Here is a 23,485-nt window from a genome sequence, read left to right as displayed (position 1 = left end):
CATTTTGTATCCAATTACTTACAAAGTATCACCTACTCTGGGATGTAGGTTAAACATGGCAACATTGGCCACCCTGCCTGGCTTTTCCATGACCCACCTGAGGTGATCCTTGTCCTGCCCAGTAGGGTTAGCCCTTTTCTGTAGCATTTTCTTGTTTCTGTCCATCTTTTGGTAGGTCTCCTTTTTCATTTGACTGAATTGTTTTAGATTGTGTCCCATCTAAGCCAGGCTGGATGCAAACCCCGCTCGGTATCCAAGGATGACCTGGAACTTCGATACTCCCTGTGGCCACTACCTTCTAAGTGCTAGGATCCCAGGCCTGCACCTCTGTGGCTACGCCAAGCAAGCATTTTACCAATTGAGCTACACCTTTAGCCCCTAGAGTCACCTCTCACTGGCCTGTGACACATTTATTTCTGCCCTTGTTCTCCCTCCCCCTCCTTCAGTCAGGGTGACTCCTACCACCAGATCTGACTTCCTCCAAGAAGCCCGTCTGGGGTTACGCATCTCCCAGACCTGCAGTCACACTGTGGCTTCTCCAAGTACAAGGTTGACGGTCTTCCATCAGCTCTGTTTGCCGGCTTTTTTCTCTTTTACTTCCTACAACAACCCATGTTGAATGAGGTAGCAGGATACCTTTGAGCTTGCTCAGCATAACTGAGCTTGTAACTACCAGGTCCTGTTAGCAGTCACAGCTGACCCAGCCGTGACATGGAACAATGTCCAGAGACATTGCAAGTCTCTAAGGCTAAAACTGCCCCAGGTGGGGAACCACAGTCCTGAGAAAGGGACCTCAATTTTGTCTGCTAATTAAGTTTACCTGTGGGCACATCTCACCCAAGAGACTCTAAATCGGTGTTTTAGTTACTGTGGAGTGAAGCAAGATCACTAAAATTCAAATGAAAGCAAACAAGAGAATTGGACACTTAGCTGATGTGCCTCTTGAGAGAACAAGGGTTTGGTTTACTTCTGGCAGACCAGTGCTTACAAAGCTCACTCTTGGCAACCGCTACTTCAGAACCATGGGCTGAGTGAATCCTACAAGCTGTGTCTATCAACAATCACGCACACCACTCACTGAAACAATCTGTTTATAATTATGACCACAGCTATATATTCTTGGAATAAATTTGTCTCTACATTTTCCTGCTAGTATCACTGAGATACGTTTGACAGTTCTAAGTATTGTTTTCTTTCATTTTAGAGATTATAAAATAATTACGTATATAATATTATTATATACAATTATAATATAATTACATTTCCACCTTCCCTTTCTTTTCTCCAAATGCTCCCATATAGCTCCTTTTGCTCTCTTTCCATTTCATATGTTATTACATATGTATATACATATACATTCCTAAATATAATCACTTCAGTCTCTAATGTTTTTTGTATGTATGTCTTCAAGGCTGGCCATTTGGTATTGGATAGCCAATTGGTCTATTCTTCCCTAAGGAAAACTATTTTTCTCACTCCCAGCATTCCTTAGATGCTATAATTCTTTGTGTGGGGTTGAGGCCTCGTGGGCTTTTCCCTTCCCACCTTGGCATGTCTGTTGGCATCGTCCTTGGTATCAATTTTTAAACGATGAGTGAGTGACTCATTGCCTCCTGAGCTCATTCTTGCTGTGGTAGAAACTACTGATTGTGGTCTGTTATTCCCAGTATAACTTGATCTACAGTAGGTTCCCTTTGAGGGCTTCTTTTTAAGATTATAAACTCTGAGTGTAAAGATATCTATTCTTACTTCCTCCAAGCAGTGGGATGCAAATTACCTAAAAGACCAGATTGCCCAGTTTTGTAGCCAGCTGTGGCTACTAGAGGGAGTCAGGCAGCAAGATGTCAGAATCGAGTGTGGAATGGATGTCTGGAGGAGTTCATACAGAAAGAAAGAGTGCCACTCTTTGTCTCCTGTCTCCTTAGTATCCTGCTCTCTCATCTACAGATGGCCAAAGTCTCAAATTCCATGCCGGCTGTGGGGTGACTTTAGAATGTGGATCATTTGCCCAAGAGGAGAAGAATCCTAAGAGGAAGAGTTGTCATGGCAGCACTGGGCTGTTTCTCTCTCTCACCCTTCTGGTTTAATTGAGAGGAAAAGAATAAAATTCAGTCTTACTTCTGATGTTTGCTATTAGTAGGTTAATGCAGGTCTCAGTTCCTGTGCTGCTAGAACACAGCGTGCTGAACAAACCCATTAGCTTACCTCCCTTCAGCACAGACTTTGAGGGAGAGAATCTAAAACTGAAAGCATCTCACAGTGTCATAATTTCCTTGAGAATGTGAAAATGGTCCCCAGCCTGGATGAATACGTTTTGATCTGACTTTGTGTATTAAGCCTGTGTCCCTTTATGTAAAATCATGTTTAGACATTTCCAGAATGTACCTTTAAAACACATCTGAACTGGGCACATAACATGCACTTGCCTTTAAAATGAATTCTCTTGCTGTGAATATGCCATCCATGTCAGAATGCTTCCTGCCTGGGTTTGCACTTAAAATTTAGAATTGTGAGCCACACATATAAGAAGCCACCAGCAGGCCTGCTGTTAAGCAGTTGCTTTTAGAAAAATAAACCTTTCCTTCTAGCCAGAGTGAGCGCTTTAAATTCACTCAAATGGATTGGAAATTGCCCTTTTGGCTAATAATACACCAGGAAATGTTCACTTGAGGATAATTGTCCATTCATTTGTAATTACCCTCACCATCTGCCATCTTTAAGAGGCAAAGAAGTAACTGAAAAGTTCTGAGAAATAGAAAGGGGGGCATTGTGCAAAGGTTGCAAGCACTTGCCAAACAAACTCTGAAGTGAGTATCGGCTCCAGGTTCTCCGTCTTATTGCTTCAAACCCACCGATGGGAATGTGAGCATCCGTCCCTACCTGTGCCCAGCAGATAAAATAAACAGCACTGTCTTTGCTTCTCATCAGGTTAACATCAGATCCTGAGGACTCGGAGAAACCTGGACTGCTGTCCCTTTCTTCTCTTGTATCTATGAATCTGAATCTTAGTTTTTCCTCACATTAGAAATTAAGGAAAACAGTTTCCTGTGAGAGGAAATAACCAAAATTGTGACTGTAAAAGGATATTTACATCATGGCAATTCCATGACAAACACAGCAGTTAATTGTTGAAGGCTCATGACTTAGTCTACAACAGTATTGTGGGCGAAAGGTACATTTCAATACTATTTTTAATGTTAAAACCAAGAGCAAAGGGGTTAACTGCCTCAGTCCTGCAAGGCTTCCAATAGCAATTCCTCACTAATCCTTCCAGGTAGCACTAAAAAGATCACCATAGCATGTGACTTCAGTCTCTCCTTATTCCTTGGAGGATCTTTCTAAGTCAGCTGGACAGAGTGCTCTGCCCTGTGAGTACCGCCCTCCTAAACGGATTTGTTAGTGTTCTCTGAAATAGCCCAGCCTTTGCTTTCAGAAATTAGCTACATTATACATTCTATTTTGTTTTCAGTTTTGTGAAATCCATTAAAGATTTCATGGGACAACTGGGCCTCCAGGCCACAAGCAGAGCAAGCGGGCATTTATAACAGAGATCAGAAGAATGTTGGAAGGCTAGAGTCCTTGACCAGAGTGTACTATCAACCTAAAGAGTTGAGTTGAGCAACATTGTGAACACTGAAGAGACCATATTACTGAGAAAAACAGGTTGGTCTTCAGGCTCCATTTTCTTTGCAGAACTGTTCTTTGGAGAATTCATAAAGGACTGGCTAGAGATGCAGTGCATACAACGACTCCATGGAAATTTCATAGAGAGAAGGGTTGGCCATCACCCTATGAAAGATGGGGGCATTGCAGCCATATAATTCTCCTGTTTGATAAGGCCACACACTGTGTTGCTTCTGTAGCTTGCCTCTCTCTTTACCTGGATAAGCTTTGCTGCTGTGTGGCTGGTTTACAGTGTAGGCTAAGTTTTCAGCCTTTGGTGGGTGTTTCTCCCCAGAAGGTGCTTCTTATCTGTGTTTGCTAAAAGAATACATACTTTTGGGGAATTTTTCTTCAACTATTTTGCAGATCAATTTTATTTCATTCAATTGCTGGCCGTTTTGCTTGTTTCAACTGTTTAGAGCTATGGAGGGTAGCAAAATTCTTGGGGGAAGTTTGATTTTATGAATGATTGACAGCAAATATGTATATTTATATTTTCTTGCTCTTCATGTGTGAGGTTTTATAAATCATGAGCCAACAGATGTTAGTTGCAAAATAAGAACAAAATTCTAATATTTAGGAAACTAAAGCTATAGAACTTGCAATAAAAATTATTTATGCTCCAAACATTTTCATAAAGGCCTTTAGAGAGATGTAAGATTTCATGTATGGATTTGGTACCTAAGACCTTAGCCAATAACAATTATAGTCAAAAATGCCAAATACATATATGTATATGGTACACAAAAACAGAATTGCCAAGAAGCACAGGTTATTTACACAGGAGAAGCCTCACGGGCAACCGTATAAAGAGCGCTGTGGTAAGAAACATTGTCATGGTAATTTAACACAATAATTAGGATTGGCAGAAACACAAATGACCATTTTGTTTTTAGAAACTGTGACACCAGATGTCACTTTAAGAAATATAGGTTCTAATTGTTATAAACCGTGGCTAATATTTGTGCCTAATAAAGATGTACTTTTAACAAGTATAGAAGTGCCAGACTGGATTCGTGTTGATCCACCGAGGTTCAGTGAACTGTTTACTGTAAGTAGCAACTGGCTCAATCTCAGCTGCACATTCTTCTTCTAAATATTAGTAATAGTTTCCAGGAAGCATGTTATATTTTATAAAGAGATTTGATCATCAGTTTGGAATGTGCTAAATATTCTGGGATATGAGGTTGTATTAAAACATAGTCCTGCAAATTGTGGAACAAGAAATAAAATATAAAATCCACCAATAATGATGCTAACTCAGGATGAAAAATGTGGTATGAAGAAGGGATTTACATTAAATTTAAGGCAGTCTCAAAGATTAGTGTTTAATCAAATATATTCTAATTTTCCAAGCTTATCAAATGAGCTTTAACTGAATTTTTAAAAGTATTTCATAATCAATTTTAATTATTTAAAACTTATTATTCTTCAAAACCTTTTATTGGAATGCTTCCATGTTTATTCCCTGCACCACAGCACATGTGTGGAAGTCAGAGGACTACGGCTGGAGTAGAATCTCTGTGTTGGTCACATATATGAGTCTCTGGGATCAAACTAAAGCCCCTGTTCTGCTGCTAGGACCTTTACCCATCAGCCAGCTCACTCACTGATCCAGATAGTAATGTGACTCGGATCCTTGCAGCACAAAACAACCACCAACATCAAGTTCATTCTCAGAGAGTCAGAGCTCCTGCCACCAAACTCCTCAACCGCTAAAAAGAAATTAAATACGGTACAAAGTAACCATTACATACTGTGCTCCAGGGCTGAAGGGCAAACATCATTTCAATGAGTGTATAGGAAAATAATTGCTCATCAGAGGATAGAAAATCATAAGACAAAATAAAACAATGTAATGGGAATAAGAAGTTTATTTGTGATCAAATTCATTAGTATTTTAGTAACATGGGAACAAATGGGAAAAAGCGGTTCAAGACACAAAGTGACAGACTTCAAAGGGCTGAAGAACTCGAGTGTGAAGAAAGCCTAAGTCACTTCAGAGACAAAACCAAAGGGTCATCTTCATGTCTGGCAGCCCGGAAGGATGATCTAGGGAAATACAGATGACAAGTGGGTCAACAACCACTTGTAATACACTAAACAGAGCCATTCCAGAAGCAATCACTGGAAATAGTGGGAGAGAAGTGGATACATTTAAACAGATCAGTTTAAAACTTAAGGCAAAGTTTAGAACAGAGGGAGAAGGAACGCCCTTTCAGAGCCTGCCCCACATGTGGCCCATACATATACAGCCACCAAACTAGATAAGATGGATGAAGCAAAGAAGTGCAGGCTGACAGGAACTGGATGTAGATGTCTCCTGAGAGACACAGCCAGAATACAGCAAATATATAGGCGAATGCCAGCAGCAAACCACTGAACTGAGAAGGGGATCCCCGTTGAAGGAATCAGAAAGGACTGGAAGAGCTTGAAGGGGCTCAAGACCCCATATGAACAACAATGCCCACCAACCAGAGCTTCCAGGGACTAAGCCACTACCCAAAGATTTACATGGACTGACCCTGGACTCTGACCTCATAGGTAGCAATGAATAGCCTAGTAAGAGCACCAGTGGTCCTGCCCTTGGTCCTGCCAAGACTGAACCCGCAGTGAACGTGATTGTTGGGGGGAGGGCAGTAATAGGGGGAGGATGGGGAAGGGAAGCCCATATGAAAGGGGAGGGGGATGGGTTAGGGGGATGTTGGCCCGGAAACTGGGAAGGGGAATAACAATCGAAATGTAAATAAGAAATACTCAAGTTAATAAAGATAAAAAAAGTGATAGCTTACTTAAAATGTTTATAATGTATGTGGCATTTGTCAGCTTTAAAAATGTATAATCGTGGGGTTGGGGATTTAGCTCAGTGGTAGAGCGCTTGCCTAGGAAGCGCAAGGCCCTGGGTTCGGTCCCCAGCTCCGAAAAAAAAATGTATAATCGTGGTTCATTTTTCACTATAAATAAACATTTGCTTTTAGGAAAAAAAACTTAAGTTAGAACTAAAACTTAAAATGGCACCAGCAATGACCTGCTTGCCTCTACCTCCCTGGTACTGGGTTACAGGAGCACACCATTGCACCTGGCTTTTACATGGGTACTGGGAATTTCTTGTGATCATTCAAACTAATATCCCAGCCCTTCCATTGCAAACAGCTCAAACTATTATAGCAGTCTTGTAGTGATAGAGGGAGACTGAAACATATGCTCTAGTATTTTCTGATGTGGCATAAATCAGCAAATGCTTGCTAATAAGTAGCCACTGATTTGAAACTCCATTTAACTTTCTTATGAAAAAGAAGTCAGAAGAATAGCATCTCTCTCCTCATTCAGTGACCTGAATCAAAACTTGCCATTTATACCTGAGCACCACCTCACCAATCTCCTTGAAGCCCAGGCCCATTGCAGATAGCTTTTTGAAAATGCTTTTAGCACCATGACTATATTTAGATTACAATTTCCAAAGAGTCACATTTTTTAAGACTAATCTTAACTGGAACTTTAACCTTCCGCCTTATCTGCTTGCAGTGAGCATTATCTATTTTCACTGTGTCCTCTCCCATCTGCTCTCACTTAGGACTAGACATTCAGAATTAGAAAAACACAGCTTCTGTCCTCCACCGTGCATTGTTCTTTTACCAAAGACAGAAATCTTCAAATTGAAAAATTATAAAACTTCATTCGTCAGCACAGAGTACATTATGGAGTGTGTGTGTGTGTGTGTGTGTGTGTGTGTGTGTGTGTATGAATGTGTGCATGTGTGTGTATGCATGTGTGTGTATGCATGTGTGTGCACATGGAAATAACTTCTGAGCTATTATTGATAGTATATATCTACTTTGCCATCATGCTCACACTTTCAAAAGCGATAATCAGCGGAGCTGAGCACGTTGTAAGATTCTCTTCTCTGGCTGCCACGCTCCGTGCTCTGCCATTTACTGTCTGTGTGACTTTGAGCTAAATATTTCATTTTCTCATGCTTTAAATGCATCATCCATAACAGGCTCCGTGAGAATCCGATCTACAAATTGGCGATTACATTCAACTGACAACTGGAATCAAGGATTAGGCCATCTGACATGAAGAAAATGCTCAGACATATCCTACTTAACAAAAAGGTGACATTAGTCACGTCCTAACACCTGTTCAGACAGGTGAAGTTCACTCTAGATCATGGATAAAAGGGGTAAAGATATAATACTGAGAGTCTTTTATAAAATAGAGTATATTCTATTCTGAAAAATCACTTGTGCACATGTGTGTGGTGCCTGCAGAGGCCAGGAGAAGGCATCAGGTCCCCTGAAGCTGGAGTTACAGAGGGTTGTGAGCTGATGTATGGGTGCTGGGAAGTAAGTCCCCTCCATGTCCTCTGCAAGAGCAGCCGGTGCTCTAGCTCCTGAGCCATTTCTCCATCCCCTGAGTTTATTCTCTTCATGAAATCCTCCTTTATTAGGAAGTGGCTTGTTGTCATACCTTTTGTGTACCTTTGCCTTTGTTTGTGACTAGGAATGTAGTAGACTTTTACCACCTCTGTTAATAATCTGTTTCATATGCAGAAAGAGATATCTATCAAGCATAAGTTATTTCCTGCAAAGCATTTGAAGTATTAGCCCACGAACTGAAAGTGTGTAAACTGGCTATTGAGAAAGCCCACTGCCAGCTTCTTCCTAGTGCTACTGTTAGGGAGGTATGGTACAGTAAAAATGCCAGTACATAAAATAAGAAGAAAAGCTAAAATCCACTTCTGTTTATCATTATTTTGTCAGGTTAAGCAAAGAACTTTTCATAATTTCACATTTCTTATTTTTAAAATGAGTGAGATGTCCTTAGACTTTTAATAAAAGCAACCGTCATAGGACTGGCTCACAAGAGATACTCTGAGACTATATGGAACACACAGTCACAGTGTGTTTGGAAGCAGGTAGCTCTAGACAGCCATCAGCGTCTACAAACAGGGCAGGTCAGCTCCAGGACTGACGAGTTTCTTCCCACTGGCTGTACTTTGTCAACACCAGGAGGAGTGATGGAACCAAGAGTGTGCAGAAGCATCGCTTAGCACAAGAGACATACGGAGAGTGGGTTTGTAGGCTCTGAAGCAGCTGGAATTCGGACAGAGCATTTGAGACAGGGACACTTGAGAAAGAAGACGTATTATGATGAGTTACACCAGGCTCTTGGTGAATAAGGAGCTGGAAGAACCATGCAGCAAGCATCATGAATCAGAAAACTGCTGTGGGCTGACTGACCTCTTAGGCTAACAGGGAGGCAGCAAAACTGGCAAACACTGGAGTAGAACGAAAGGGCTCTACCCTGTCAATCCCTCCATTTCCCAGAGTGAACTTTGGTGGAGTCATGGTTATCATTGGAACCCCAGGGAGAGGGGTGAATGTTGTTTATGTCTCCCCAGGGAAGAAATTATAGCAACACAGTGAAACTATTTTTCTTTTCTTTTCTTTTTTTCGGAGCTGGGGACTGAACCCAGGGCCTTGCGCTTGCTAGTCAAGCGCTCTACCACTGAGCTAACAGTGAGAGCAAACTAAAATGTATTTAACTTTTTCTCCCCACCCCCTTTCTTAAATGGGGTCTTACTTTGTAGCCCTGGCTAGACTGTAATCACTCTGTAGACCAGGCTGGCCCCCAACCTGAAATGATTCTCTCGTCTCTGACTCCAGAATTCTGAAATGGAAGGCATGCATTGCCACACCTGGCTTCAAAACTCAAGATGAGAAAGACTGAAAAGATCCGCCATCAGCAGATTCCTTCAGTAGATAGCAGAAAGGGTAACTCGGAGTGAAGAAACAAGTAACAGAAATGGGTGAAGAAAACCTTAGAAACTGTAATTACACTGTGAATCTGAGGGGAGTCACACAGCACACGCGCCTGTGTGCAGAGCCCCTTCAGCCAACCCTTGGGTTATAGAGAAATGAGGTGTGAAATACAAACAAAAGCTGCCCTTTGCCTGAGATGCTCTGACCATGAGTCCGGGTGCTCAGGAGTCCCTCAGTGCCTGTCCTCACTGGGACGTCATAGACAGGGAGCTGCTAACTTCAGGATCCCTCAGTCCCAACCTGGTGAAGACCAATTAATTAATTAATTAACTAACATAAGATACCCGGAAAGTTCATGAAGAGCAGCTGGTACTCAATCAGTAGCAGGGTGCTCTTCCTGTCATGCCCTCATAATGTAGGCAATACCAGAAGTTGCTGCCCACCCTTCCACATCAGTTATGGTAATCAGGAAATTTCTTCAGGGGAGAATTCTATTCAGGTGACTGTAATTTATAGCAAGTTGACAAAAAGCCTTCTATCCCAGCATCCTTCTGGCCCTTGGATATCTATGTGGTCTCCTTTCATGGTGCCTTAAATTAATGAAATGCGTCGTTAAATACTTTGTTGAAAACAGAAATTATTGATTAGTATAACATTAGTAGTAAAATGCCAACTCTAACTTCCTACAAGTAGGATCACTTCTCTACTTTATAAAACACTGCCTTTCCTATAATGCTGGAAGGAATAACTTCTTCCAGTCACAAAGGGCCACGTGTTTTCCCACTAGGCAGTCCGGTATAGCACGTGCCCACGGACGTGTGCGCCTTTTCTGTCTCTCTCTTTAGTCAAATGAGATCATCATTCATCCCGATTCACAACTTTCTCCAGTCGCAAAAGAAGCAGGTACAAATGTGATTTTTTGTTTTTGTTTTTGTTTTTTGTTTTTTTTTTTTGGTTCTTTTTTTCGGAGCTGGGGACCGAACCCAGGGCCTTGCGCTTCCTAGGTAAGCGCTCTACCACTGAGCTAAATCCCCAGCCCCTGTTTTTGTTTTTTAATAACTCCTCACTCCGCCCGCTGTCTAACAGCGCTGGGGCTGTTAGCATTCACCTGGGAAGATGTCACACATTGTACTGACTCTATGGATCGTCACATTGAACATCCTGGTACCTGGGACTTGGGGCTTTACCTATTCATTTGTTCCCGTCTGTCTGTTACGTTAGAAGAGAGAGGCTGCTAGACCAAGGGAAGGAAGACGGTAGACATCATGGTTCTTTGCTCTGGTCTTCGCTTTTCAACTTCCCAATCTATAACAAACTTGTTCACCCAGCTGCACGTTGTTTTCTACAGTCAGCCTTGACAAACAGCTACGGCCATACCATTCCATCCTCTGCATGTGACATGACTTTATTAACGGGCAAGCCTTAGAAATGCAGGTGATATTTTTTGACAAAGTGTGTTATTATCCTTTTGTGCAGTTATTTTAGAAAGTGGCCTTAAAATTATATTGCCGAGTTCAATGATAGCTGATGACATTTTTAAGGCATTTAAGACATTTTCTTTTTCCAAATTATACCCTAAACAGGCTGCTAATACACACATTCTGGCTATAGTTTATGTGGGGCTTTCTTTCACATATTTTCACTGCTCAAGAGAATGCTCGATGAATTGCAATTCTCCCTAATTCATTTCTGAGAAATCGCAACGGTTTCCACCTAGTTTTAAACAAAACCACCTTTGTGTACCTGTCTGTATGTAGGCTGTGTGAGTAATGCTTTAGAACAGACAATGAGGCAAATGCTTTCAAGCAATGGGACCCTTGCTAGGCACATGCCTGTATTACCAGCACTCTGGAGGCTCTGGCAAATTTTCAAGCATTTTTTTCTTTTATGACACATGCTATTTATAATGGTCTTTAATAAAATGCTTTAACTAAAGTGGTTTTATATTTCATATGCAAAAAATAATAGTGTATAGTAATCCACTACTAAAGTAACACTTATATTATCTGGGATTTTATATATTTGTTTGCACTGGAATGATAAAATACAGGATGCTGGGATATTTTATATGTGATGTTTCCCCGATAATAACTGAGTGATAGAATGTGGTTAAAGAAATGATTATATTTGTTAGACTTTTTTTTTTAAAGCACTTGGGTAAAGTAAAGGGTTGGGGGAAGGACTGGAAGGGACAGAGTGGGGTGGATTGGGCCAAATTACATTATATGCATGTGTGAAATTCTTTAGCAATTAAAAAACAATTGGAAAAGGGGACTTGTTTCTGCAGAAAGGCACCTGAAATTGTTTGTTCAACAGGCACAATTTTCGACACCTCATGTCTTCAGTGTTTCCTGTTTCATTCATTCTCTCCATTTGTACGGTCTGTGTTTTATGGTTAATAGTTGGCATCTTGATATTTTTTGGTTCTACTGAAAGCCATGAGGCAATTCACAAGCTTTACTTTGCTCACTGACCTTTGTGTGCTGAGGCTGCACCGTGGCTCACCCAGTTTGTGTGCATGGAAAGGCCTGACTATGTTCCCAGCCCAGCTCTTCTTCCAAGAGCTCTGTTAAGCCCCTGCTTAGAGAGGACCAGCACTGAGCATTCCCAGGGGAGAAGGCATGAGTTTCCTTGACAACTGCAGCCACATGCAATCGCCCGGAACAGCTCCTCCTACTCCTGGGTTTCCTAGGTAGCGGGCTGCATATATTTTATAAAGACAATGGGATAATGGAATAGATATCACCTTTCTCAGGCCTTCAAGGGGAAAATGGGCCTGCTGTACTGACTGTGAACTTCAGGTATGATATGAATTGTATATGGGAGTTACTTCTCTCTACCTTAGCATGAATATTTTAATTCAAGGCCAAAAACAGATTAGGTTATCGCCAAGGCTACATTAATTTTGTAATAGGTAAACACAACGTTTTCTCATTCTACTTTTCCTGTGTCAGCACACCACCATTGACAAATGTGTGTGTGTGTGTATGTGTGTGTATCTGTATAAGCTGTGTGTGCGTGCATGACCCTATTGACAAATGTGTGTGTGTGCGTGCGCATGTGCATGCAGTGCAGGTGAATGATGACTACCTTAGTTTCCCCTGGAGCTCTGTTGCCAATGCAGGGAAACTCAGCCTTTATATGACGTAAATGAAAAAGACTTGTTTTTTCCAAATCGACTATAATGAGCCCATAAGCTCAAAGCATCAAGACATCTCTATAACCTGAAAATACTAGGGCCTGGATAATTTTTATAACCAAAAAAAAAATTGAAAGGAGCATTGAAAAAATTGACTACACAGAGCCAGTGCTCACAAGTGATTTCTTTTTCTGGGCATAGAGAAAACTGAGAGACACTAAGTGAATATATTTACATTATGCAGATTCCTCTGTTTTTCAAACACAAAAATGTTGAGAAGAAATTAAAGAGCAAATTGCATTATTAAATGTGGATACAACGCATGCAAAATGTTCTGGCTAATTATTAGCCTTTTCAAGTCAAATATTGTTTTAAAATTATCATGCAAACTTCTTTAAGCTCTTAATTTCATGTAATAGGGGCTCCCATTCTCTCACAAGGCAATTAAGTATGATTATCTATTGAGTTGCACACAAAGAAAAATATAATTTATCTGTAATTAATCGGCTCTGGAGCCCTGAATTTTAAATTATGCACAAGTCTAAGAGTCCAGCTTACATTGTTTAAAAGTGTTTTGCTAACACTGAACAGAGCAGCATTCTCCAGTTAGAATCTGATAGGAGAATATCACAAGATGCTCCTGTGAATAACGCTATGGCAAGGCAGATCAGCAGTTGCAGGGTGTGCTGGCCCTTACCTTTATTCCCTGAGCATGGGAGTGGAAGCAGGAGGATCAGAAGTTCAATGCTGCCCTTGCCTATGGTGGTTTGAATATGCTCGGCCCAGGGAGTGGCACTATTAGAAGGTGTGGCCCTGTTGGAGTAGGTGTATCACTGTGGGTGTGGGCTTTAAGACCCTCATCCTAGCTGTGTGGAAGCCAGTACTCTGCCAGCAGCCTTCAGATGAAGATGTAGAGCTCTCAACTCCTCCTGCACTGTGCCTTCCTGGATGCTGCCTTCCTGCTATGATGATAATGAACTGAACCTCTGAACTTCTAAGCCAGCCCCAATTAAATAGTATACTATTTAATAGCATACTAGAGTAAAACATATCCACTCAAATATATGTAACCTTCCATATGTTCATCTGAAAATAAAGGTTGTGATGCATTAGAAGGTTTCAATCCCATAAATCAGTGAATGGGACAGAATGTATATACATAACACAGAGCATGAAGGACACATACTGCCTTAGCTCCTGGCTTTCTGTTTAGCTGTCTGGTTGGTTTGGGGTTAGTATGCTTGAAGCATCAAATACTAACTGCTATTATGATGAAAATCCCATTGTACTGTGCTTTATTTGCTGCGTGACTTCAGAAGTCAATTCCGTTTCCCTCGTTATAGCTGTGCTTAGTTCTCCTTTTAGTTCACAGGATCTTTCCTATTATCCCTAATGATGAGCCGTGGACATATCACAAAATGTATGAAAACAGACAACAAACACCCTCACTCACGTCTGTTTCCATGGTGTGGAGACAGCGCTTATTCTGAGGAACTACAAGATCACTCCTTATATTTTGTCAGTGGTCCTTCACCTTGCAGTGGGCTGATTCCAGTAAAGGATGATGGAGCTGCCTATGGTTCCTGTTTCATAACAGTGAACAAAAAGCTTACGACGAAGAACACTGAAATCAAGCATCTTGAATACATGTCTACCTTTTAACAGGTGCAGTTTCTTTACGTCTCTTTTCAGCAGAAATGTTGATGTAACAGGCACTGGCAGAGTAAAAGTCTCCCCTTAACACTGTGCACCTAAGGCATCATCCCATAGAAAGCTTGGACACATGTTTTGGAAATCAGGGTTTCCTACAATGGAAGTGGAAACTTAAAATTTTCTAAAAGAAATGAACTACAAGGCTAGGGAGACAGCTCAGCTCCTACTGACCATTCTTTCAGGAAGCCCGAGTTCAGTTCCCATCACCAACATCAACTGTCTCACTACTGCCTGTAACGCCAGCCCTAGGTCTCCACCAACACCTACAGTCATGAGTGTCTGTTCACCTTCTCCAAACGCACCCAGTCATATGTTCCTACCTACTCGCATACACACACACACACACACACACACACACACACACACACACACACACACTTTTTAAAGCAATAAATCAACTAACCATGCCACCTCAGAAACAAAATTCAGTTCCAAGGCTTAATGAGGTACATTAAACACCTTTTGTGAATCTTTATTTGAACTATTAAAAAAATCTGGGAATCTGAATGACTAAGGGATGCTTTCCATGTTGGTGATTCAAAGCATGTTCTTTGGAATTATAAAGGTCTGCAAATAACTACCAGCTTTCTATCCTGAGAAATGCGACTTTCTCACCTGTGATAACACATGCACCTTGGCCTGCAACGTCACACAAAAGCAAAGCTCTTCCCCTCTGCAGAACCATGAACTGTTGCTTTTCAATAAATTCTTAAAAAGTCATCAAGGTCATGTTGGACAATGACACAGCAATATAAGCTTTTTATTTGGGTTTCTGTTTGCGTGGAGGTCATAGAAAGATGCAGTGCATATCAGTGGCAATAGTACTTAGTAATCTCTCCCTCGAGTGCCCTGTGAAATTGATCTCCAGTGAAGGAAGTAGATAGCATCCAATTATCAAACATGGTTGCTTACATCTGTCTCTACTTGTGCCTCATGGAACAGTGTACAGAGACAAACAGATTTAGGTCATATGACTATATGTGACAAACTAGAATGATGCAACGGACAAGATAAGGACATAATCAATAACGCAATAGCTTACACAGCACGTGCTACTCTGTCTCTCTGATCTCCATCTTCATTTTATCATGTTTAAATGTTAGTTTTACGTTTTCTTGTAAGTTATATAACGTTTTATAGACAATCTAGTGGACTGTATTGATTTCACTTATGGACAGGTTTCCAAAACCCACTCGTTTTGCCTGTGAGACTACAGTGACTCAGTTTCTTTGCCTCTTTGCCATGTCATATGTTGATATACAAACACAGTGCAAGCCATGGGAGTGGGATGGTATTCTTTCTCTTTAAGTCTATTTCTTTATTTTTATTTAATGTGTGTATGCATATATATATATGTATATATGTATGTATGTATAAACTATGTGTGTACAATACCTATAGATGCCAGAAGAGGGCGTCAGACCACCCAGAAGTGAAGTTACAGATGTCTGTGGGAAACTGTGAGTGCTGAGTACTCAGCTCTGGTCTCCTATAGCAACAGCCAGTGCTCTTAACCGCTGAGCCAACTCTCCAGCCCCAGTAACTGTTGCTCTTATTCAATGTACAAAACCGTTTGTCATTTTTACTTTAACTTAATTTTAATTACTGGAGCTTTTCCTATGCTAACCATCTATACTGGCATCTTTTGTCATGTGCTTGACCTAATTTGTTCCTTTGAGTTCGTTTATATTTATCTGTGAATTTGTAGTTATTTACATGCTAGATACTAAAGATTTGTGGGCAGAGTCACGTATATGCATACACTGTATCTTTTTCCAGCTTCTGGTTTGACATCTGCTGGTGAAGAGTATTTGTGAGCTTTCCATTAAGTTTTAATCAATATGTATCCTATGAGCAGAAAACCGAATGCAAACAGGTTATCTTTTGTTTCCTCTTGCACGGTTAGTCATATTGAGGTCCTACCCACAGGCAAACAAAAACTTAGCCAAGACAGATAGGATATGTCCATAAAGCTTCCTGTTGGGAGTTGAATGCAGGAAAATCTAAAGGCTTCAGGAAAGCCAGTAATGTTTACACTGCATGACTGCTGGGTACCCCAGAATGCCCTATGCCATGATAATCTTTAGTTATAAGAAATTAATCTGTGTTCTTCAGCAGCTGTTGTTACTGTGCTTGGCATTGTTCTCTTGCGGTTGAGCAAGTCATCTCCTAAAACCTGTTTGAGGCATGGCTTTGTTCACACCTAGATTAAAAACCATACTTACCAAGGAAGTCACTGCCATGATCTCATGGGGGTCTTGGTGCTCCTCTCAGCACAGAGCCCCGAGTCTCAGGCTTTACTCCTCTGGGACAGAATTTTGTTAAGATGACATAATCATGATTTATCTCATTTTATTTTTCTATAAAAAATTGTTCTCTTCCATCGCTTAGTGTATTATTAGTCAGGACTCTCTACAGTAATAGAAACTATAGAATGAATCACTCTCATATATATGATAATTACATATCATAATACATATCTATCATAGTGTGTGTGTGTGTGTGTGTGTGTGTGTGTGTGTGTGTGTGTGTGTGTGTGTGTGTGTGTGTGTTTCATTAGAATGACTTCTAGGCTTAAGCTAATCCAACAATGACTGACTATGACTAGAAAGGCCAAGAATCCAGAAGTTTCTCAGTCTAGGAAGTGAGATATCTCAGTTTGCCTTAAGAAAATGTTGAAATCCTGAAGACATAGGCTTTGGTGCCAGTAAAGGAATGGACTTCCTAGTAATGAGAAAGCAGGTGGACAAAGAGCAAGTGTATCCTTCTTTCACATCCTTATGTAGCCTTCCGGAAGCAGAAGATCTAGCCTTCCCACTTCAAGGTACACATTAAAGGTGTGTCTTCTTAGCTCAAAGGTCTGAATTAAAAGTGGAAAATACTGCTTTAAATTAAGCAAAAATCCCTCACAGGTATCCTTCCTTCTATTTTTTGGTTTTGTTTAAGTCCAGATGTAGACAAGTTGACAAGCAAGAATGGCCATCACACGTGGTTAGCTGTATAATTTGGGCTGGTACCCGGGTTAACATTTCACTTTGTTCAGGCACATGTATTCCAGTTTGGGATCTCGTGGCATATAGTATCTTAACCACACATTCCAAGCCTTTCAATTCCAAATGTCAGATCTGACATAAAAGCATTCAGATCGTGTTGCCAGTCAGATGTCTGTTTTTACTCCAAGGCAAAAGCGAGAATGGGTTCTGGGGAGAGCCACAGAGTCTCCGCTGAATAGTGCTTTCATGCTTTGTCCATGGGGAGGCATGGGGAGGAGTCACAATCACCACAGTCATATTCCCTCAGGTCTGCACAGGCACTGCTCCCATTGGTCCTTCACCCCTGTACGGTAGATATAAAGATTGGACTGAGAATAAATTGATTGACAGTATGTAAAGAAGAGAAAAAATGTATGTCCCTCTTTCAATTCTCTCTTGGCTCTTCTCCCGTATGTCATCTGTTCTCTCCTCTCTCTCTCTCTCTCTCTCTCTCTCTCTCTCTCTCTCTCTCTCTCTCTCTCTTTCTCCCTCCTTCCCTACCCCCCTCCCTCCCTCCTTCGATTCCACACAGATTGAGGCTCCATTCAGGAATGCCTCACTATCTCGGGTCATATAACCAAAATAGCCAAACAGAATGTTTAATGCATGAGATGATAACACCAAACAGAACACAGCAAGCCAACTTCAAATCCCATGTGATAGGATTGACAATGGAAGGTCCTCAATCCCTATGAGTCAAGCTCACAGTTATCCCAGACGGATAACTTCGTTCCCAACATCCAATCAGTTTTCATCCATGCTGACTAACTTGCATCATTATTCTTGATTTGTTCTTTCTGTCTTTACCCTGGCAATCTTGCTGAGGGTTTACTACTTATATCTTATCGCCCCAGTCTTCTCCTGATCTCCTCCTCCTTTTCTTCCCTCTAATACAGAGTTCAGTCTTCTGCAAGGCTGGCTTCCTCCAGCCTAACCATGCTATGCACTCGTGCTTCAAAAAGCCTTCAAACATTAATTAACGTTTTCTGAAAAGCACCCAACCATTCGGCTCTGATAGCAGCGAGATTGAAAAGCACGGAGTTCTGCAGAGGTTTGGCAGTGTGGCGAAGGATCCAGACACAAAACCTGGGAGCTGTGTGCGCCTGCTGCACTTGCCTTACTGAGATGCTATCAGGTAATTCACTTTTCATGTTCTCTTAACTTAAAGACCGGTTACTTCCTGTGTGCATAACATCATGTTTCCAAAACGCAGATAATAAAAAGAAATCAGTCACCCACCACAGGAAGAACTCTTTCAAACCATCAAATCTGTTCCCCTCCACTTTGGTGACTCTGCAGGATGCCAAGTGTCCTGTCAGAGCTCACTTGAGAGAAGATCACTCTTACAGGTGATGATTCCAAGGTGTTGCAAATGGAAAACAATTGGTTTGTAAACAAACCAATGCATAACTTCCTACAAGGAAGAGACACCATTCCTATGGAGGGTGCAGGAAGGATTAACAGCAATTTTATGTATGCGTTGAGAGCGAACCTCATCAAATCTGAATTCTTGCCCAATTTCAGAAAAGATGCAGGCATAGAAACACAACATATGTCCTGTTCGGTTTTTTACTAAGAATAAATCACCTGCTTTATTAATATGGTAATCCTTTTCCATAAAATATTTTAAAGTATGAAGTTTTACTTATAACACTATTGTTCTTTGGCATACTTTGAATTACGGCAATCATCTAGAACATATTTTTAAATTTTAGCTTTTAATCAGTTATTTTTCTGACAGTTTCATACATGTATCAAGTGAGTTCTTTTTACTCTCATTACCCACTTTTTCTCTGCTCCCTTCCATCTCTGTCAGTAACCCCTTCTCCACAACAGCTCATCTCCCGGAGTCATGATTGTGTGGTTTGTTTGTATGTCATGTTTAACCTAACAGGAATTGTCCCTGTGATCATTGGGCTGAACTCATCATCGGAGCCTTTTGAGGTAACCAACAAGTACACAAATGAAGGCAATGTCTGTAGGATGTCTTACAGGTGAAGGCAGGTACAAGATAGAATGAGGCCTGTCATTGGACAAGAAGGAGGGATGGGCGGGAGAAAAGTTTGAGGGAAGGGGAGGAGACTGAAATGGAAGGAGACGGGAGAGGCAGCCACCGAGAGAACATGGAGGCAGACGTTATGATTCCACGCTGTACCTTTATAGGTTGTTATGAATGTTCTTAAGGGACGGATGTGTATAGGGCTTTGTATGTTCAGGTGGGCAATTATATCTTATAAAGTTGAATCAGAGGTTATTGTGTTGTGTGTGTTCTTTCTTGTGGCACCACTAAGCCGCCATGGAATTGAGATGTATATTTCTGGCATGGTGGCAGCCTGCCTTGGGAACTGGATGGGTAGAGAAATTGTTGCCAAGCTCAGAGAGAGGCCATTGCAGTGTGATATGGGATAGAGCACAGCAGGTGAGAGGCTTTGTTGACTGAGATTAAGATATCTACAAGATATGTCAGGGCACTGACCTAGTGGGGGTAAAAGACAGTATATTTTTACAATTTTACAGCAACAAATGTCTCTCCCATTCCCTGAATCTGTTGTTGGGAATGGTTCAGCAGTGTTTGATAAAATCCTCTTAGCCCTTACTCTAGCCATGCCTGGAGGCTGATGGGCCAGTTCTTATACACATCTGGTAGAGTCATCCAGAGTTGTTAAGAGTTTATGACTGCAAGGTCTGGATCTTGCCCAGAAGATGGCATTTTACAGCCCTTCTGTCTTTCAGTTCCTGGGATCTTTCTAACCCTTCTCCCACATGCTCTTTGGGCCTTCCTGTGGGTGGCATAAATGTCTTGTGTAGGGATAAGCATATTCATCCATCAATTACTCTCAACACCTTACTGTTAGAGTACCGCATCAAAAGAATGACAAATAGTGAACAATGCCTTAGGAAACTGTGAGAGGCTCCAGGAAAAAAGGCAGAGGGCCTTTTACCTCAGGTGCATTTTGTTCCCTGAATGTTCTTGAATGTAATGCCTCCTGAGACAAACATTTACATTCAAATCGTAAGACATGGCATGGTTAGTCTTGTTGGATGTCAGATCACACGTATACAACCCAATCTGGTCAGCATACTTTGAATATGGATACGGCCTTCTGCCTCACTTTCATGCTCCCCCAGTTACACTCTTTATACGTTGCAGGCAATTATGTTTAAATTGGCCTGTTCTGAGAAAGTTCCAGGAAAGGGACGCTCTGTTAACATTTAGTATGTGCTTACTGGTGTGTATTTACGTGTTTTTCTGATCATGCTTTTCTGAACTCAAACAACCTGCCTTGAATCATTGCTTTTTTTTGTTACACTCCTGTATAAAAGTACACTGAAACTGAAGTAAAGTTGTCTATAACATCAGACTGCAGTCTGTCCCGTTCTTTCAGGTCCTCAGAGTCCAAGTCCAGCAGACAAGTCTTCATTTGTCAGCTGAAAAGTCAGCACCTTATGTAGCCACATATCTCTCTGCATTTACTGCTGCTCATTGGAGAGAGACCTGTCTGCTGAAGGCTGAGGATAACATCTGTCTCTGACATAAGTAATTAGAAAGTAGTTCAATACCATCTTGATTTGACTAAACAATGGTATTGAGTTCTACCCCTAAGCTTATAACTTGCCCTATTATGGGTTTTAAAATCAGAATTACAACACCAACCACGGTTCCCTTCTGAGGGGAAGGAACAAATCCAACCAGAGACCAGTTGCTTGCCCCCATGACAACAGCACCGCTAATGTACCAGTGAGCACATCTTGCCTGGCAGGTTCACAGCTTGATAAGATTACTGCTGTCTTTTCTCTCCAAGTAGACTGAGTAGCACATCCCAAGGCTGTGAAAGCTAAACACCAGGGAGGGCACTTCCAGCTAAATTCCAGTTTGATTTTTCTGTATCATACAACCAAAGTACATGGTGCCTTCAGCTAGTATGTGGTGTCTTATCATGTAGTTGATGGGCAAACAAGAGTCTTTTTTTTTTTTTACTAGCTTCTGGAACCTCCCAGACCAACAGTTCACAATCAGGTATTTCACTCTTGGCACTGGGGGTATGGGTTTAAAATGCCCAGCTTCTAGGAACAGTTTTTCCCAGTCTTTTAAACTCCCCTTAATAAATTGTGATTTTAATTTGGTTACACAATAGTAAGTTTCTGTGTATCTTTTTCATACCCCATTTGTTTGTCTGTTTGTTTTTGACCCTTTCCCTCCATCTCTCCTATACCCCATGCCTAAACTCTCTGTCTCCCTACTGTGCTTCATATTACCCATATTCCAGGACTCACCTTCCTCAAAGCATCCCCTTCCCAGTGGCCTCCTCCTAGTTTCTTGGCCTCTACAGGAACTTCATACTAAACATACAAAATTTAAAAAGATTCTACACACAGGAAACATGATCTAAGTTTTTTAATAAGATTTTGAGAAACCTTGCAAGTTTGATACTATTTTGTCCATGAGTTTTACATAGATTTTTTTCAAACTTCAGCACCTTCTAAAATACATCTCATTAGATTGTCAGTGGCTGCTTAAAGGTAATCGTTTTGAAAACATCAGTCCCATATGGCTTAATGGCCTAGTGGTATGGCTGGACTTGAGGAGAGGGTGATTGCACAGGAAGCATCCGTGAGAACACCTAGTTCTTGGCACAAAGGCTGGGATACACATCCCCTTGTCAGGGGAAATAGCTGGGTTGACATTTTGCTGAGGCTCCTCACTGGACCCAGTGGTGCGAAGCCTGTCTCTAGCTGTCAATACAATGACAAAATTCACTTGTTTTCTCAACTATTAATCTGTCACTGTACTGTGTTAATTTATTATTAAATGGCTCTCTGGGTGGTTCCTTCATAGGGAAGTCAATACACACGAAGCACAGGCTGAGCACTACAATGAGAAAGAACACTTATCCCTGGATGCTTGCAGGGTGAGGGATAAGCTTCAGCAAGAGAATGTTGACTAGAGAATCAGAACAGTCCCATTTCAAGCTTAGGAACCATGGGCCGTGCCCGGGATGCTTCTGTTTATGAATGACAACACACGAGTTCCAATCTGCTAACCTGGCTCTTAGTTTCAAGTCAGCAGAACACAATAAAGGAGAAGTGACTTAAAATAGTAGTCGATCATTTCCCTTCGGTTTGAACACGTTTCTACTGAAATTGAAGCTGGAACTTATTTTAGAAGATGTCTAAAATGTGTTCCTTTTTCCTTTCCCCAGCTGTAGATCCAATCCCCATCAATCAAATGCACAGCAGATGAAAATCTTTTTTACCCTTCTGCCTTCTCTACTGAAGACAATATTTGCCTCTCATGGAGCTGAATTTTTTCATCAATGAATTCGACTTGCATTGGCCTTGTTCGGAGGACCTGAGTTCATTTTCCAGAACTCAGGCCAGGTACCAGACAACTCCAGTGTTAGCCTCCACCAGTTTTTGTCACATGAATGCATACACACAAGAAAACATTCACACACATAAAATAAAAATAAATTTGAAACAAGCAAGTCGCTGTGCAGTTGTACTTAGATTTTTCAATTTTCAATTTAGCCAGGTTTAGAGTGTTTGTTTCCATAGAAAAGGTTTCAGAGTGAGTCTCTCTTGGCTTCCATTTTCTTAATCAAATCTCAATTTGGAGCAAACAAAAAGGCAATCAATTTGTATTATCATTGCATCAGTTTTATGCGTATGAAAAAATTAAAGAAATCTGCACAGGTTTGCTATAGCCCAAGTGCCATTTAAGGATCCTTGTATCACCCAGGGTCTGGTGAAAACCAAGTTCTGATTTTCCCTCTGGCTTTCTGCTTTCCCTCTTTGCTTACAGGAAAGAATGGGTAAGGCTGCAGCTCCGAATCACCTCCGGAGGCACTGCACCCTCATGATCTGAGAGAATATCGTTTCGAAAATGAAGATTTCAGCATTGGAATTTGGGGGACATTTTCCCCATAGCTTCCCTAGTTTGCTTTCCTGCTGCTGTGATAGACACAATCACAAGCAACTTGAAAGGGAAAGGTTTATTTGCTTTATACAACCCAATCATAGTTCATCACTGGCAGAAGTCAGGGCTGGAACTCAGGGGAACCTAGAGGCCGGAATTGAAGCAAAAGCCATGGAAGAACACTGCTTACTGGCCTGCTCCTCATGGCTTGTTCAGCCTGCTTTTTTCTAGCACCTAGGACCACTAGAAAAGGGGT

General features: G+C 41.3%; 1 long non-coding RNA gene across 2 annotated transcripts in view; it reads left to right on the top strand.

Moving 5' to 3' along the window:
* Positions 1 to 22,795, top strand: part of LOC102549721 (uncharacterized) — a 48,314-nt gene extending 25,519 nt beyond the window's left edge. The window contains exons 1-3 of one of the 2 annotated variants that reach the window (XR_015671662.1): positions 3,470 to 3,663; positions 18,209 to 18,447; positions 22,514 to 22,795. This is a non-coding gene — a long non-coding RNA (uncharacterized LOC102549721). Of the gene's footprint in view, positions 1 to 3,469; positions 3,664 to 18,208; positions 18,448 to 22,513 lie in introns of those variants that run through there. The other variant, XR_015671660.1, reaches the window with a different exon arrangement.
* Positions 22,796 to 23,485: the final 690 nt, after the last annotated feature.

Source organism: Rattus norvegicus, chromosome 2, assembly GCF_021556685.1.
Source record: "Rattus norvegicus strain SHRSP/BbbUtx chromosome 2, alternate assembly SHRSP_T2T, whole genome shotgun sequence".
NCBI classification, from domain to species: Eukaryota; Metazoa; Chordata; class Mammalia; order Rodentia; family Muridae; genus Rattus; species Rattus norvegicus.
This window is presented reverse-complemented; position numbering and strand designations above follow the sequence as displayed.